The following is a 14,798-nucleotide window of genomic DNA, read 5'->3' on the forward strand; positions in this document are numbered from 1 at the left end:
AGTGTGGCCTCGTTTCTACTACTGGATTTATTCATTTATAGCCTCATAAAATGCAAAGCAGAGGCATATCACATCTATGAAAGAACTGACTACTATTATAACTAAGAAATCAGAAAGCATTTTTTAACTGTTTTAGGGATAATAGGAAGTAGATATTAATTTTGAATGGCTCATTTCAGCTTTAAAAAAATAATCTACTAAATTGCATGTTGGGCATCATTTAAAAAGATAATTCCAAATAGAACACTAAAAATAAGAAAAACAATGCCCAAGTTGTTCACATCTAGAAAAGGTGACCAAACAGGTGCTGGAATCCCGATCCCAGAGTAAACAACTAAGAATACAGTTGAAACCTATCAAGAATTATCTTTTAGATTCTGAGAAATTGACAGCTTACAAGTTCGTCCCTTTAGCAAGGAAACACAAGTAGTTAAGTCTTATCATTTCTCCCATGTTCTGCCTGCCACTAGTGAGTTTTCTGTGTGTAAAATTGAGCCTATTGGTCTCTAAGAATTGAAGAGATGTAAATGGGAGTCCAAAGAGATACAGGTAGCCAAATTCACAAGGCAGAAGGTGTGGGGGCTGCACTCTGGGCTCTGAGGAATTACAGAAGTGGCCACTGGAATCATCATGCGAGCACTAGTGTGAGGCCAGGGAAAACACACACACTATACTGAGGCAAGTTCAACAATAACTAGAACTCTTGTGAATAGCCACTTTTTCTATATCCATAGTGGAAAACCACATAATTTACAGAACTTTGGGAAGTATTCAACATAGTGGGAACACACTAATCGTAAAATCCACTAAGTCTCTACCCTGAAAAGCTGATTTCCCTGGCCACCAGCAAAGAGCTAGAAGGGAAATGGAACAGCTGGTATACAAGCAACACCCATAAGCAATCCTGGCCCATGTGAAGACTTTAGCCACTAGGGTACAGTGCTAGGTCCTGCCATATATATGTATATACATATATGTATATATGATTAATTTTATTTTTATTACGAAGGTGGATTTATAGAGAAAAGCAGATACAGAGAAAAGCATCTTGTGTTCACTAGTTCACTCCCCAAATGGCCACAATGGCCAGAGCTGAGCAGGTCTGAAGCCAGGAACCAGGAGCCTATACTAACTCTACCACACAGATACAGGATGCCAAGCCTCTGGGCCATCTTCTACTGAATTCCCAAAAGATGACAAACAGGGAGTTGTCTGGGAAGTGGAGCAGATGCTACACAAACTGGCACCCATGTGGGATCCCAGCACTTTAACTAGTGAGCCATTACACTGCGCCATGAGTAACATTTTTAACAAGAATACGGCCACCTTGAAAGTGCATCACTTCTGTGATAGATCATTGTGAGTTCCATCATTTTAAAACATTTCTGTTGTCTTTGCAATTTGGATATTTTAATGTTGCAAGCACTCTTAGAATAGAAGGTCCCATATTCAGCAAGTGAGAACAGGCTCAGGTCAACAGTCTTTCAGATATTGAGGTACATACAACAAAATACCCCTGTGACGTGGCACAGCCAGTTCAAGGCTAACACCGGCTTATTGAGTTAAATGGCAGTACAGACAGTACAGAAACAGAGTTTCCACTTCCAGCCCTTCTTACATCCACTTGAGACATTCAAGCTAATTGAATGTGTGAAACTGGCTCTGGAGGATCCTAGGGCACACCCCACCCCTCCTACCTTCTGAGCTATGTAAGTTAATTGACATCATGAAAATGGCTCCAGAGGCTCTGAGCCCCTAGTTCCTCCAACCTCCTACTGTGCTAGTTTAGATTGATAAAACTACAGGGAAACTTTGAGCTTCTCCATCTCCTTTCCTGTCTCTGGACACCTAGTTAATTGAGTAAATAGAAACTTTGTCCTGTATGGCTCTGAATCTGATTGGAGGGTGAGAGCTTAAAAACCCCTGACTTCTGCAACCCAGCACAGTAACTCCTGGAGTATAGGGGCTGATGCTGTCACCAAACTTGGCCAATAAAACTCCCAACTTCCCATCCTTGGGTCCCATGTGATCTCTGTAACACTTCCTGACACCCGTACTAGCAACTTAACTCTACCAAGAATTACGTGAGGCTTAAATTGGATCCTTCCAAGGTATGGCCTTCAGGTGTGACCACTCATGTTGCCATTTGATTACAGCCTTATGCAAGTCCCTGAAATAGAGAGCTAGTTTATATCAAAATCACATTTCTTGAACACAGAAAATATGAGGTAACAAATGCACGCTATTTTGAACTGCTAAATTTATGGAAAATTCTGTGGCAATGAATAATATAGTATGAGTACAAATAATGAATTCTATATTGATGAGATCCAATTTAAACACATTTCTCAGTCTATTTGCAGACTCAAGTCTTACAGTATACAGAATAGCACACTCGTTCTCACTGGAAAATATGCATAGACTAAATTCTGAAGATCTAAATATGTTACCTTACATGGCACTGGGAACACAGTAGGTTTTAATTTAAGGAATTTGAGACAGGGATGTAATTTGATGCAAACCCAGAATTTTTAAGAGCAAGGAAGGAAAGTCAGATGAACTTTGACTATATTATCAAAGGTCAGGGTGGGGTGAATGCTACATGCATGGTCCCAAGTAAGACTCACATATAACTTGTAGAAGTTAGGAAGACGAGTTGTTTTTGTTGCTGTTTCATTATTCTATGAATTTCTACAAGGCATTCTTCCCTGCTGGCCCCTTTATTTTAACCTAGTAAGATCTAATTTGATTTCTGACTTGCAGAATGTTAAGATAGTAAACTTGAAATACTGTATGTCATAAATGTTGTTTTAATGTGTTACAGTAGCACCACAAAATGAATGCATGTTTTACAGATCATTTCAAATAGAGTCATTCTTCTTGTTCATTATACACTTACATATTTTAAAACAATGAAAGCCCATGCATTAGGATGAATCTATTTATCCTCCCTTTAAAAGCATGTTCGCCATTGTCTTGTGTACATGTTTCTATTTGTTAATATTTTTCTGGCATTACTTCATGCTTCCATCCCACACGTAAGTCCTGGATTTAATTCATAGTTCCAACTTCTTACTTTGACTTTCTGCCAATGCAGACCCTGAATGCAATTATAATAGATAAAGCAATTGGTTCTGGTCACACACGTAAAAACTCAGATTCAATTCCAGACTCTCTGGAAAAGCACATGCCCATCCAGGAAGTAAACCAATGAACTGGAGCTCTTCCTCTTTGTCAGTCTATCTTCAATCTTTCAAACACATGAAGTAGTGCAAAACACAATAACATACTGAGTCTATAAATGAGTTGTAATCGGACCCACAGGTTTATTTCATAGAGAATAATAAAACAGAGAGAGCTGAACTATATTACAACCAAGAATTTTAGCATGTTAACAAGTCTAAAAATACCCGTAATGTAACTTTTTTATAGTCACACAAATCTTTTACATTTTAAAAGTGATAAAAGTATACATAATCATTAGTATGATTCAAGAAGAAAGGCACTAAAGAGTATAAATACAAGCTAACAAGTATAAATCTGCATTTCAAAATCAAGATTCTTTATTAAATATAAACAACATTTAGATATCCAACATAATCCATTAGTTCCATTTAATAATATAAAATTTTAGAATACATAAAGATCTTGGAAGTGTTTAAGCTAGCAAAGAAAAATCTAGCATTATACGTTATTTTATTAGAATTATTACTCAAGCAATACTATTTCAGCTATGTCATAATTTTATACAATTATACGTACTAGTTTACCAGTATAAAATGTTTAGAAAAATAACGCTAGCCTGTTGTTAAGGTAAACACAGATTTGTTAAAACAAATGAAATGTATGTATTTTTTATCTTCCATAATGACAAACTCAATGAAAAATCAAATAGAAACTTAATTTTAATCATGCTCACACACAGTTTTCTGTCTAAGCTGTAGCAATTTACTTTAACTGTGTGAGTATACAGTCTGAAAATACACTAGTAGCTTCTCCAAAAAGGATTGCTTTCTTTAAGACCTTGTCCACTTAAGGCATTAAGATCTAGTTAATTCTCTCAGAATTCAGTTTTTTTTTATTTTATTGACTTAAGTATTTCATATCTACTACATCACTGAATACAGACAACTTCTATATAAGATATGCTATCTAATTTATTAACAGCCTTCAGTGATAGGAAAGCATCTCGTACTTCAAGCATTAGCCTGCAGACTCAGACACATAGACAAGGATGTTCTCAGTTCCACAGCATTTATCTATGGGTGAAAAGGTAAATGTAGAAATAAAGTTAAGTACCCACTCCTGACTTCAAAGGATTTCTTTGTCATAAAAATGAAATCAATGTTAGATTTAAGCTAAGAAATTATCAAATTAAAAGGCTAGCAAACTAAATTTCACATGGAAATCAAAAAGCGTTTGAATCAAATAAAACCCAATTAGTGTTGCCATCAATGAAAAATAAGATATTAATAATATGAGAACTCAAGAGGAAAAAACAAAATATAGAAAGAAAATGTGGGGACTGGGTGTTAGTGTTCAGGGAGCGAAAGTTTCAAGTTGTTTGGCTGGAAATGAAAATCTGCCTGGCCAGAGTGACGAGGTATGTGCTGTGAGACAGTGTTCACTAGAATCTTAAGGTTTTCTAGCAAAGACTATTTTGCACTTCAGAGTGTTTATGTTGTGCAGTCATGGCTTTGGAAGACATCTGTCTCCTTTACTCCAAGTCATAATAATGACACAATGGTTGTGGAAGGTGTATAGATAAGAGCTCATTTTACTGCAATGGGACAATGTTGCTAGGTGACACACAGAAAGATGATTGTTATGTAAACTTGCAACAACTCAGCTATGATACACATTCACTCTACGTGTCCAGTTCACCTGAACCTGCTCTGTATTGCTTCATGGATGTGCAGACATAGGAAACGGACACAAATAGCATATTTTCTGATTATGAGGCTATACTATCATTATTTGTTCTTCCTCACCACCTCCATCTCTGAATTAATGAAATTGTGTCTAACAGACTTTTAACTTTTGTGATTAAAAAAAAAAATCTCCTGGGACCTTTGCTGTGGTATAGTACGTAAAACCACTATCTGCTCTGTTGGCACCCTATGTGGGCTCTGCTCTAAGTCTCAGTTGCTCCACTTCTGATCCAGCTCCTTGCCAATGCTCCTGAGATAGTGACAGAGGATTCCCCCAATGTTTGGGCCTCTGCATACATGTTGAAGGTCTAGATGGAGTTTCTGGCTGCGGGAAGGACTGTCCACGCTCTAGCCATTTCAGGAAATGAATCAGCAGTTGGAATATCTCTATGTAATTCCTCTATGTAACTTTCTCAAGTAAATAACTAAAAAACATCTCAGATCGTTCACAATTCTTGATAGTACATTTCTTTGACCCTACAATTTCCTTAAGTAAGTATACTCGAACATTTCATGGAATATTATTTAAAAGCTTATTAAACATACAGAATATAAAAATTCAGCACTTCAAAAATCTAAAATTATATTTATATTCGAATATAGCCTGTGTATATCCAGTGTATAACATGGTCATATTGGAATTTTCAGTTACTTTACTAGACTTTTCTGAATTAATAAGTATGTGTCCATCTTTTGGCAACCCCCATAACTTTGTGAGAAGAGAATTAATGTGATAGTTACCAATTTTATCTACTAAGGGAGAGGATTTGGGGAACCAGAAGAACTTAACCAAAGAGAAAGATTAATAATAGCTAAACAATGTAAAACTAACTTTAGGTGGAAGTTATTCTGCAGACTTTTGAATAATCTGCTTAAAATGTCTTTATCATACAAGAATGTCTTACAGTCATAAACACAAGACAGGCCAGATTTCTAATGACCAGTGGTACTGAATAATTATGTTGAAAATCATTTCCAGCTTTAGGAATGATCCTTCATCAGTAGAGTCTGTGATTCTATGCCCATCGGTTTTTATTACCTTCTTTGATGTTCTTTTTGAAGTTCTTACAAAATCATACTATTTTTAGTGAAAGAACAGTGAATGCTAAAACACTAATATTGTGGATACGCTTACAATGAAAACACAAACTTAAAATAAAAAACAAAAATACCTTATTCCAAATTGCCCAACCCTGTTGTGATGTATTCCAAAAACAGCTGTTGCTTTGTTACATAAAATAATAATAATATATACTACTGCTGGGTTAATGCATCATGAGAAAATAGTTAAATTTGATAATATATCAATCACCCGGTGTTATTCTCCAATTTTGTTCATAACAAAATTATATTTCTATTTATTTATTTATTTTTAATGTCAGAGTGTTTCAAAACTGCCAAAACTAAATGGATTATTTCTTGAACCAGTATTTTCTTTTCTGGGGTCTGAAGCACCCCCTCCTTTTTTAACGCTACTCGGTCTCTGATTATGTGGGAAGATTCAAATATGCCATAATTCATTTGTAGTCTTCCTTTTGATGATTTATATGTCCATTTCTTTATTTTAGATATAATGTTGGCCATGCAAACAACTGAAAAAAAATTTCAAGAATAATTCCACTTTAATATCTAAGGTAAGTGCAAGAGTTTGGGTTAAAAAATATTTACAAATGAATTTTCAAAGGTTGGAGGATATAAGATATTTCTTCTTTAGAACAATTACCAAAAGCGTATATCTTCATATGCTCTCTTTCTTATCGCTACTCCAAATGTCTTTAATGAAGTCTGTCACAAGATTCCACTGGAATTAGCACAACTGCCTACTAATCCACACATATTACTCACATACAATTTTTTTGCTTCAATATTGACAATAGTTGCCTTTAATTACAAATTTCAGTTATTATGCATATACAAATTAATTTTAGGTTTATTCTGTCAGTGCTGTCATGTACATAAAGAAAAATTAAGTTTAAAACTATAAGGAATTTCATGTACTAAGTCACTTAGACATGATTAGTTTAAGGATTTCTGGTGGAATTCCAATATAATCAAAGGTGAAAAATTCCTTTCCAAAGTGTAGATATTTGCTTTTGCGTTTGAATCATAATCTATCCTGAATGTTGAAACATGTGAGATGGTGCTCTGCTTGAAAGTCTATCGCCTTTGAAAATTAGGCAAATGCATCTGGCGGAGATGAGTGCTTGGACGTACTCTGAGCAATTCATTTTCTCCTAAGGACTGCTTGCAATTCAATTGTAGAGCCTAAATTGTGCAGGGATTGAAAAACAACTATGAAGCATTGGTTTCTAAAACTACTTTTGCTCATTATCATTTAGGGAATACTCATCCTATCCCCACTGCTCTGCAGGGGAACTGGTTAGTAAAGTATGTTTTATTAAATGCTATCTATTCCATGTACTTGATTTCTGTCTATTTTATATGAGTATTTTAATTTTTAATCATGGTGAAAACATTGCATTTTGCAACATTTTTGGACAACTTGATATCAGATTTACTTTCTTACTAGCTTCAACTTGACTTGAGACACCAATGTCTAGGATCTGTAGCTGTATTTCCCTTCTCTTCCAGGAAGCTCCATGTTTATGCTTTAACAGAGCATCAAATCATAATTTTTAAGTTTCAGTCCCTTACAACAGCTATGTGGGACTTTGTTCACAATGACATGAAGTGCAGAAAACTGCAAAGCATATAACCTGGGCATCATCACAGGGAAAAACTGAGTTGCAGAACCAAACACCAGAGTCCAGCCAGTGTCTCAACACCAGATAGAGTCGTTTGGAGAGATAAAATCAGAATATTTCGTCAACTCAGTAAACCTCTTTCAGAAAATTAGAGAAAGAAAATATTTTTAATTATTGCATAAGCAGGAAACCAGAATTTGATGTGCTTTGTAATATATCTATTAAGAGACTACGACAGGAACAAATCTCACCTTTTTAGATAACCAGTAATCACCCAGCTTTAAAACATGAGTGCTTACCAATATTATTTTTACACAAATACTTTATAGAGTCACATAATAATTGTGATGATCATCTTAATTAACTGACTTTGCCTGTATAAATTTTCCCTATCTTTGTATCAAGAAGTACCTCTGCAACTTGTAACAAGATGCCTGCCACATTTAGGTGCCTCCTGCACTTTCACAGCATGGGCAAAGTTGTGGTATTGTCTCTCTGGATGTTTCCATTTCAGAGGACTAACTCCTGTCTTTTTAGAGGAATAAATCCCTGATTCATGAGGACAACAAAAGTTCAGGTGATAAAAGAGCTGCCCGTCCTTCAAAAATGTTCATAGGTATTTCAGAGAGATGAGAAATGCTCAGGTGTTTTCTAAGATATGGATTCCAAATGAAAGGAAAGGAAAAAAAAATTCCCTAACTTGTCAACATTTATGAAATCAAACACAGAAGGCCCAAATTTGATTTCACACTTAAGGCTGAGAAGCGATCAAATTTGATTTCAGATAGCTGCTTTTAACAGAAGACTAACTATACCACACTTGGGATAAATCTGATAACTCTGGCGATCTTAGTTCTAGATTAATTACTGAAGTGGAACAGAGAAGAAAACAAATTACAAGCTCACGCAGTTGTATCAGATTTTTCAACACCACCCAAATAACCCAGAAATTCAGATCTTGAACACAGAGTTTGGCTTCATTCCTTCATTTCTCACTCTCTCTCCCCTCACCACAGGCCAAGTGCCCAGTCCTTCCCTTTCTCACTCCCTCCCTTCTTTTTACTTTTTCTTTGTTTCTTTCTCTCTTTCTTTCTTTCTTTCTTTCTTTCCTTCTTTCCTTCCTTCTTTCTTTCTTTCTTTCTTTCTTCCTTCCTTCCTTCCTTCCTTTCTTTCTTCCTTCCTTCCTTTCTTTCTTTCTCTTTTTCTTTCTCTCTCTAACAAGAATATAACAGTTAACTTATAGATAGCAGAATCAAATCTGCATTAGACATTAGCAAAACTATAAAGACATACAGTGGGAATCAGGCGCAATCCTGACAGCCTCTTAACAGGAGGTCATATGCACAGAGTGGGGGGTGGACCCCAGAGTGGAGCAGGAGGACAGGAGAAGGCTTGTATCCCAACGCTGGAGACTCCCAGATCTCACTTAGACTTAAATGGAGCCTGAACCTCTGTTCAGTTAATGCACCCGGGTCTCTTACACTTCCAGACTCACACTTGCAAAGCACAGAGGCCAAGGCAGTCCAATCCAACCAAATCACCTCCTTTCACAGCTCAGCCTACTTTCTTCTCACTTTATTTAGGGCATTAGGGCATCAGGGCATAGGCAATGTAGTTTTTATTTAATAAACTTCTGTCTTGAATCCAGAAAACAAACAAACAAACAAAAAACAGAATAAAAGGGAGAAGATATTTTTCTTCTGGTTCACTTTCCAAGTGGCCGTAACAAAGCCAGGAGCCTGTAACCCTATCAGAATCTCCCAACACATATGTGAGAGGAGTTAGGATAACTAGGAAAGGGCTGACACTGTGGGACAGCAGGTAAAGCTGATGCCTGCCCATGTTGGGCATTCATATGAAGCTCCTGACTTCTGGTTTTCCTTGTCTCAGGCCTGGGCATTTAGCAGTGAGACAGCCGATCTGTGTCTGTCTCTTCCATTCTATCTGTAACTTTGGCTTTCAAATAAATAAGCTTTAAAAAACAAAAACAAAAGATGGGGTAATAGTTATTTAGGACCCCTGCTACCTCGCTAATACAGTTTGACAGGAAACAACAACCCAGTGCAATAGCAGCTAAAATCCTCCCCTTGCACACACTAGGATCCCATATGTGCGCTGGATTGAATCCAAGGGGTCCTGCATCCCATCCAGCTCCCTCCTTGTGGCTGAGGATGGCCCAGGGACTTGGGACTCTGCAATCGTGTTGGAGACTTGAAACAACCTGTGGGATTCTGACTTTGGATTGGTGCAGCATCAGCTGTATATCTGACTTCCCAATAAGAAAAACAAACAAAAAAGCAGCAGCCACCCTCTCTCCTCCTCCTCCTTCTCTGTGTGTGCATAAACAACCAGTTAAGAAAGGTCCCAGTAGAATAAGGATTCAGATGACACCTCCCATCTGCTGAAGAAATAAACAACTTTGCTCTTCAAGTGGGGGGTGTATGGGACACAATAGATCCGGTAGCTACAGGTAACCATGTGGGAAAGCAAGCTCTGCTGCAAGCAGGAGCCCGTCATACAGCAGAATATCTCGTGGACTTAGCTCAATGTGTATGGTAATGTTTGCTAACCAGTTGTAAGCATGACCTGAGAGACACCAAAGAAAAATAGAAAAGTAGAAAAAGCAGACACTTGAGAGAGAGAAACTATGTAGAAGAACTAGTCAACTCCTATCCCGCCCTCATGAGTGCTCCCATCACCTAGACCATAACAGTTTTCTCCCTTGGGGTCCTGTCTTGGATAGAAGGAAATTCTTTCTTCAATTCTTTACAAAATCTCTCAATAAAAAAAAAATTTGTTTCATCTATATTTCTTCATCCCACCATATTATTATCTTTGTCTTATTTGTTCATTATTGTAAATCTGTAAGACAAAAAAAAAGAAAAGAAATGATTCTGAATTCCTGAAATATTAGCAGAAATGCTATATTGGTAGAAATGGAACAATCCAAACTAGAACTAGAATTCCTGTGGGATTTTAGCATCACTCTTATGGTCTTAGGCAGCTAGGGAAGAGTCACAAGCTTGGAAGCTGTTGCTACTTGTGTAATCCTTTTTTTGCCCACCTATGATTCAAATGACACCTATCATCACCTGGAACCTGAGAGGGGATGGTATTACATATTTGCATAACCACTCCCTTCACAAGCCCCTCAAAAGGCCCATAATAGGGAGGGGCTCTCGTTTTGATGAGGTGCCTTCTTGCACTCTGACTCTTGGCCTCCTAGTACCTAGTTGCTCTCTGACTTCCTAAGGACATATGCTAAGGAGAAGTAACAGCAAAACATGGTCCATGTATGTCTGTATCCCATACCCCCTGTTCACTGCTTGGGTGAGTCAGAGGAGATGCAAATACTGGTGTATTTTTAATTTGAATTACTTCCAAGGGTTCCAGGAGACTTGAGTCCTAGCAAGAGCGGAATGTGGGCAGAGAAGCCATGAAAAGTTAAATGTTTGCAGTTTTCTTAATGTGCCCAGACATTTTGCTGCACCTGTCTTAGGATAATTTGTATTGCTGGGGAGCCTGAAACATAGGTGCTCAGTTTAATGGATGGATTTTACAGTAACCATTTGTTCCTCTCAGGGTGTCCATTCAGAATGGATTGCCATGGTTACTTTTCATTTGCTAATTTCTAGTGGGTACTGCCATTGCCAAGGCCTGGTTGATAAAGACTCCTTAATATATCCTAGGCTTATCTGGCACGATCTTTCTTGTACCTTGCAACATCACAGGCAGTGGTCTAACCAGCAAGACAACACTACAGGCCCCTTGTTTGCTTTCTCACTCAAGCATCTTTTGGAAGAGCTCTGCTATATATCAATTCTGAAGATGAGAAATCAAACAAAAGCAACAAAACCTGGGAGAGAGTATGAAATACTATATACAACAAGCCTCATGAAAGTGCTAAATAAGTGTAAACAAATTGTGTAATGGAGTTCTTAGCAGGGAGGGAATGAACCAAAGCATAAAACAAAAGGCATTTTAATGAAGCAATCATTAAAAAAAAAAAGCTTTAAATATTCTTGCCAATTTTTTACATTGCAAGCATCTTTACAATCTTGAGTGCATAAAATCAAGATTCTTATTTGTGTGAATATGAAAAGGCTGACAAACAAATAACGATCCATCCCAGGCTGAGCACAACTTACACTTGGTAAGAAACTAGACCACCTGCCATTTGCAGATCTGGATCAGATAAACGCACAATTATTCTCAAGACACTGCTCAAAAATATTTACTTCATTTGTGATTATAAACCTTTACCTAACCAATTTTAGCAATTACTATTATTTCTTTCAAGCCAAAAAAGCCCCTTGTTTGTTTTCCTCCTGTGAATAAGAAAGACAGAGTCTGTTGAACAGTTTGCTCTTCTTTGGCCTTCTCTGTAATTTTCTCCTGGGTCTCCTGTCATTCAATTGTTAGGAAAAGTTAATGATGATGCTTTCGAGCTTTACATGAAGCTACCTTAGGCAAACACACAAACACGCGAGGGTGATTTAACCCAGTGGTTAAAGTGCTCGTGGCTCCTATTCAAGAGCCTGGGCTCCAGGTCCAGCGCTAGTTCATGATGTTATATAGACTAGGGGAGGCAGAGATAATTGCTGAAGTGACTGAGTTCCTGCACCTCCGGACTGAGTCCCTGACTCCTGCCTTTATCCTGACCCAGGCTTGACCGCTATGCATATCAGAAAAACAGGTTCTCCATTGTGGGTTCAACTCTTTCAGTTCTGTTTGCAATCTCCTCACAGAGGAACAAAAATAAAATGCATGAATGGCAATGTGTAACCTTTAGTGACATACAAATAAAACATCTGGATTTTCTTATTCTCATTCATGGACAATGCAAAGAGATGATGGGACCATCACTATTGTTTCCAAGGAAAATCGGTTTATTTAAACTGGCATGAAAAGAAACATAACAATGTATAAATCAACTCATGTTTCACAGTTAAGCCCGAACATGTATAATACATAGTCATATATCCTACTCTGGCCAGGGATGCCTCAGTTTGTTGGAAAGTTTCCATGCCTCAGCAACATATGCATTGAATTGACTGATCACTTAAGCCATCTCTTGATTCCCCTGATCTCCCGTCACTTGCTGCAGTGTCTGACAACTGACACCATTAGCAGACAGACATCATCATCACCAGACAGAGCGCCAGGCTAGAGAAACAGACCAAACCAAAACCTGTCAACTCCACATGATCAAAAGCTGTGTTTTATAAGGAATAGTAGCACTGTCAAACAAATGAATGGTTAAGTGAAATAAATACCATATGAAATTAGAGTAAAAAAAGACATTTTACAGTTTAATAAAAAACAAAAACAGAATAATGCTAAGGGTACAATTATTCATAAATGTGACATTGTTTTAAAGTCCAAAGCCTAGAAACACTTTTCAGATAATTCATACCTCCACTTTTGTGTAATATTTATGTGATTGGGAGGCTGTGTAGTTTGTTATTAATGATCTAACACTCTTGCTTTTTTATTTTTTCTCTGACTATAAAACAACAAACAAAAGGTAGCGTAAGATCAGAGCATCTTGGATGAGCATATCTGAATTTACCCATCAATCATTCAATCATGTTTTCTTCTCAGTTACATCAATTACTACCCACTACAGAGGAAGGAAAATAAACTACACCATCTGGATTTCTTGGAACAGCATGAACGTAAAGGGTAGTTTAAGATGTAGTTTATGGTTTAATGCTCTGTATTTGTTCATTAGGATCCATAGCAATGATATGAGATAGCATCCTACTGCTATTTTTAATTACACCCCAAGGGAGAAAGGATTAGTGAGCATTATCAAAATGACCAAGTAAGTAAGGCTCGTCTCTGCAGTTCCTTATACCAGTGTCATTGCCAGTAACTACCTTGTCCTCAGACTCCCAAACACATTCAACCTCAGAATCCATGCCCAAATATTGCAAGTTAAAAACAAAATAAAACACCAAAATAAATCATTCTGTTCTCTAATCTCTCCAAAGAAAAAATATTCTTGTAGTTTCCACTTCTATGCTGATCTCTGCAAATGTGTACGTAAAAGGGATTGTTTCTCTTTTGCGCTGGGGCGGTAAGCACTGCGACCTAACGGGTCTTTTGCCCCATCCAATAGTGAAGATTAAACCAAATTGCAATGACAAGCTATTTGTGCAGAAACACTTACACTAATGAAAGACGCTTGTATTGAACCTGAGTTTTCAGAGTTCAATTTCCAATAGAGTTATTGCCAACCTTTTATCCCCGGCACCTTCCCTCTAACTATTTCGGTGATTCAGCTTTTTTTGTGTCAAGTGCATGGATTTCTCCTCTTCGCTCTGCCCTTCAGGAGTCCCCATCATCTTTATTGTGCTGAGTTATTTGACTCATTCTACCCAGAAAACTCTGTCTTTTCTGTTGCTTTCATGCTAAATTCTAACCTGGGTTCAGCACATTTTAAACTTACCTGATTAAAACCCAGGGAAACTAAACAAAATAGAACAGAATATAAAACAAGACAGATAACCTAAGGAGATCAATTTAAGTCTGTTTTTTAAGATTATTAATAATATGGGGCATGCCTTCTGTCTTTTTCCATACACCTCTTGGGATTTGAAGCGATGGGACAGTGGGAATGTTTCTTTTTGATAAGTTTTGTCTTTCAGCTCTTCTCTCATCCATCTGCAACACTTCACAAATCAGTGTCTGTCATATTACGTGAGTGTTTTTCAGCCCTTTCTACATACTTCTTCCAAACCTCTGGAAAACCAGTACAGCCAAAACAGGGAAAAAAACTCTCTCACCATAATTAAGATACCACTCTCAATGTAGCAATAAAAAGTTCTAAACTCACGTAATTTGAGCCAATGGAATTTCATACTATGCTTCTCAAGTTTCCCATGAAAGCTAAATAACAAAACGAGTCTGATTTCAAACACACCAAAAACCTCTTCGGCTTTCTTTTCTCCTACCTCCTTAGGACCTTTATAATTTCCCACTTAATGTTAAGAAAGACTTTCATACATATTCAACGTAAGTAAACAAAACACTGATATGTTGCAAAAATGAAGAATCTGTAAACGGAATTACCAAGAGGGTGATGATTGCTAGTTGAAGATGAATAAAAGCTATGGTGTTAGGTCACATAATTGCACAATTTGTACAGTGTTCTAAA

The sequence above is a fragment of the Ochotona curzoniae genome, unplaced genomic scaffold (assembly GCF_017591425.1).
Source record: "Ochotona curzoniae isolate NIBS_2020 unplaced genomic scaffold, NIBS_Ocur_1.0 contig_64, whole genome shotgun sequence".
NCBI classification, from domain to species: domain Eukaryota; kingdom Metazoa; phylum Chordata; class Mammalia; order Lagomorpha; family Ochotonidae; genus Ochotona; species Ochotona curzoniae.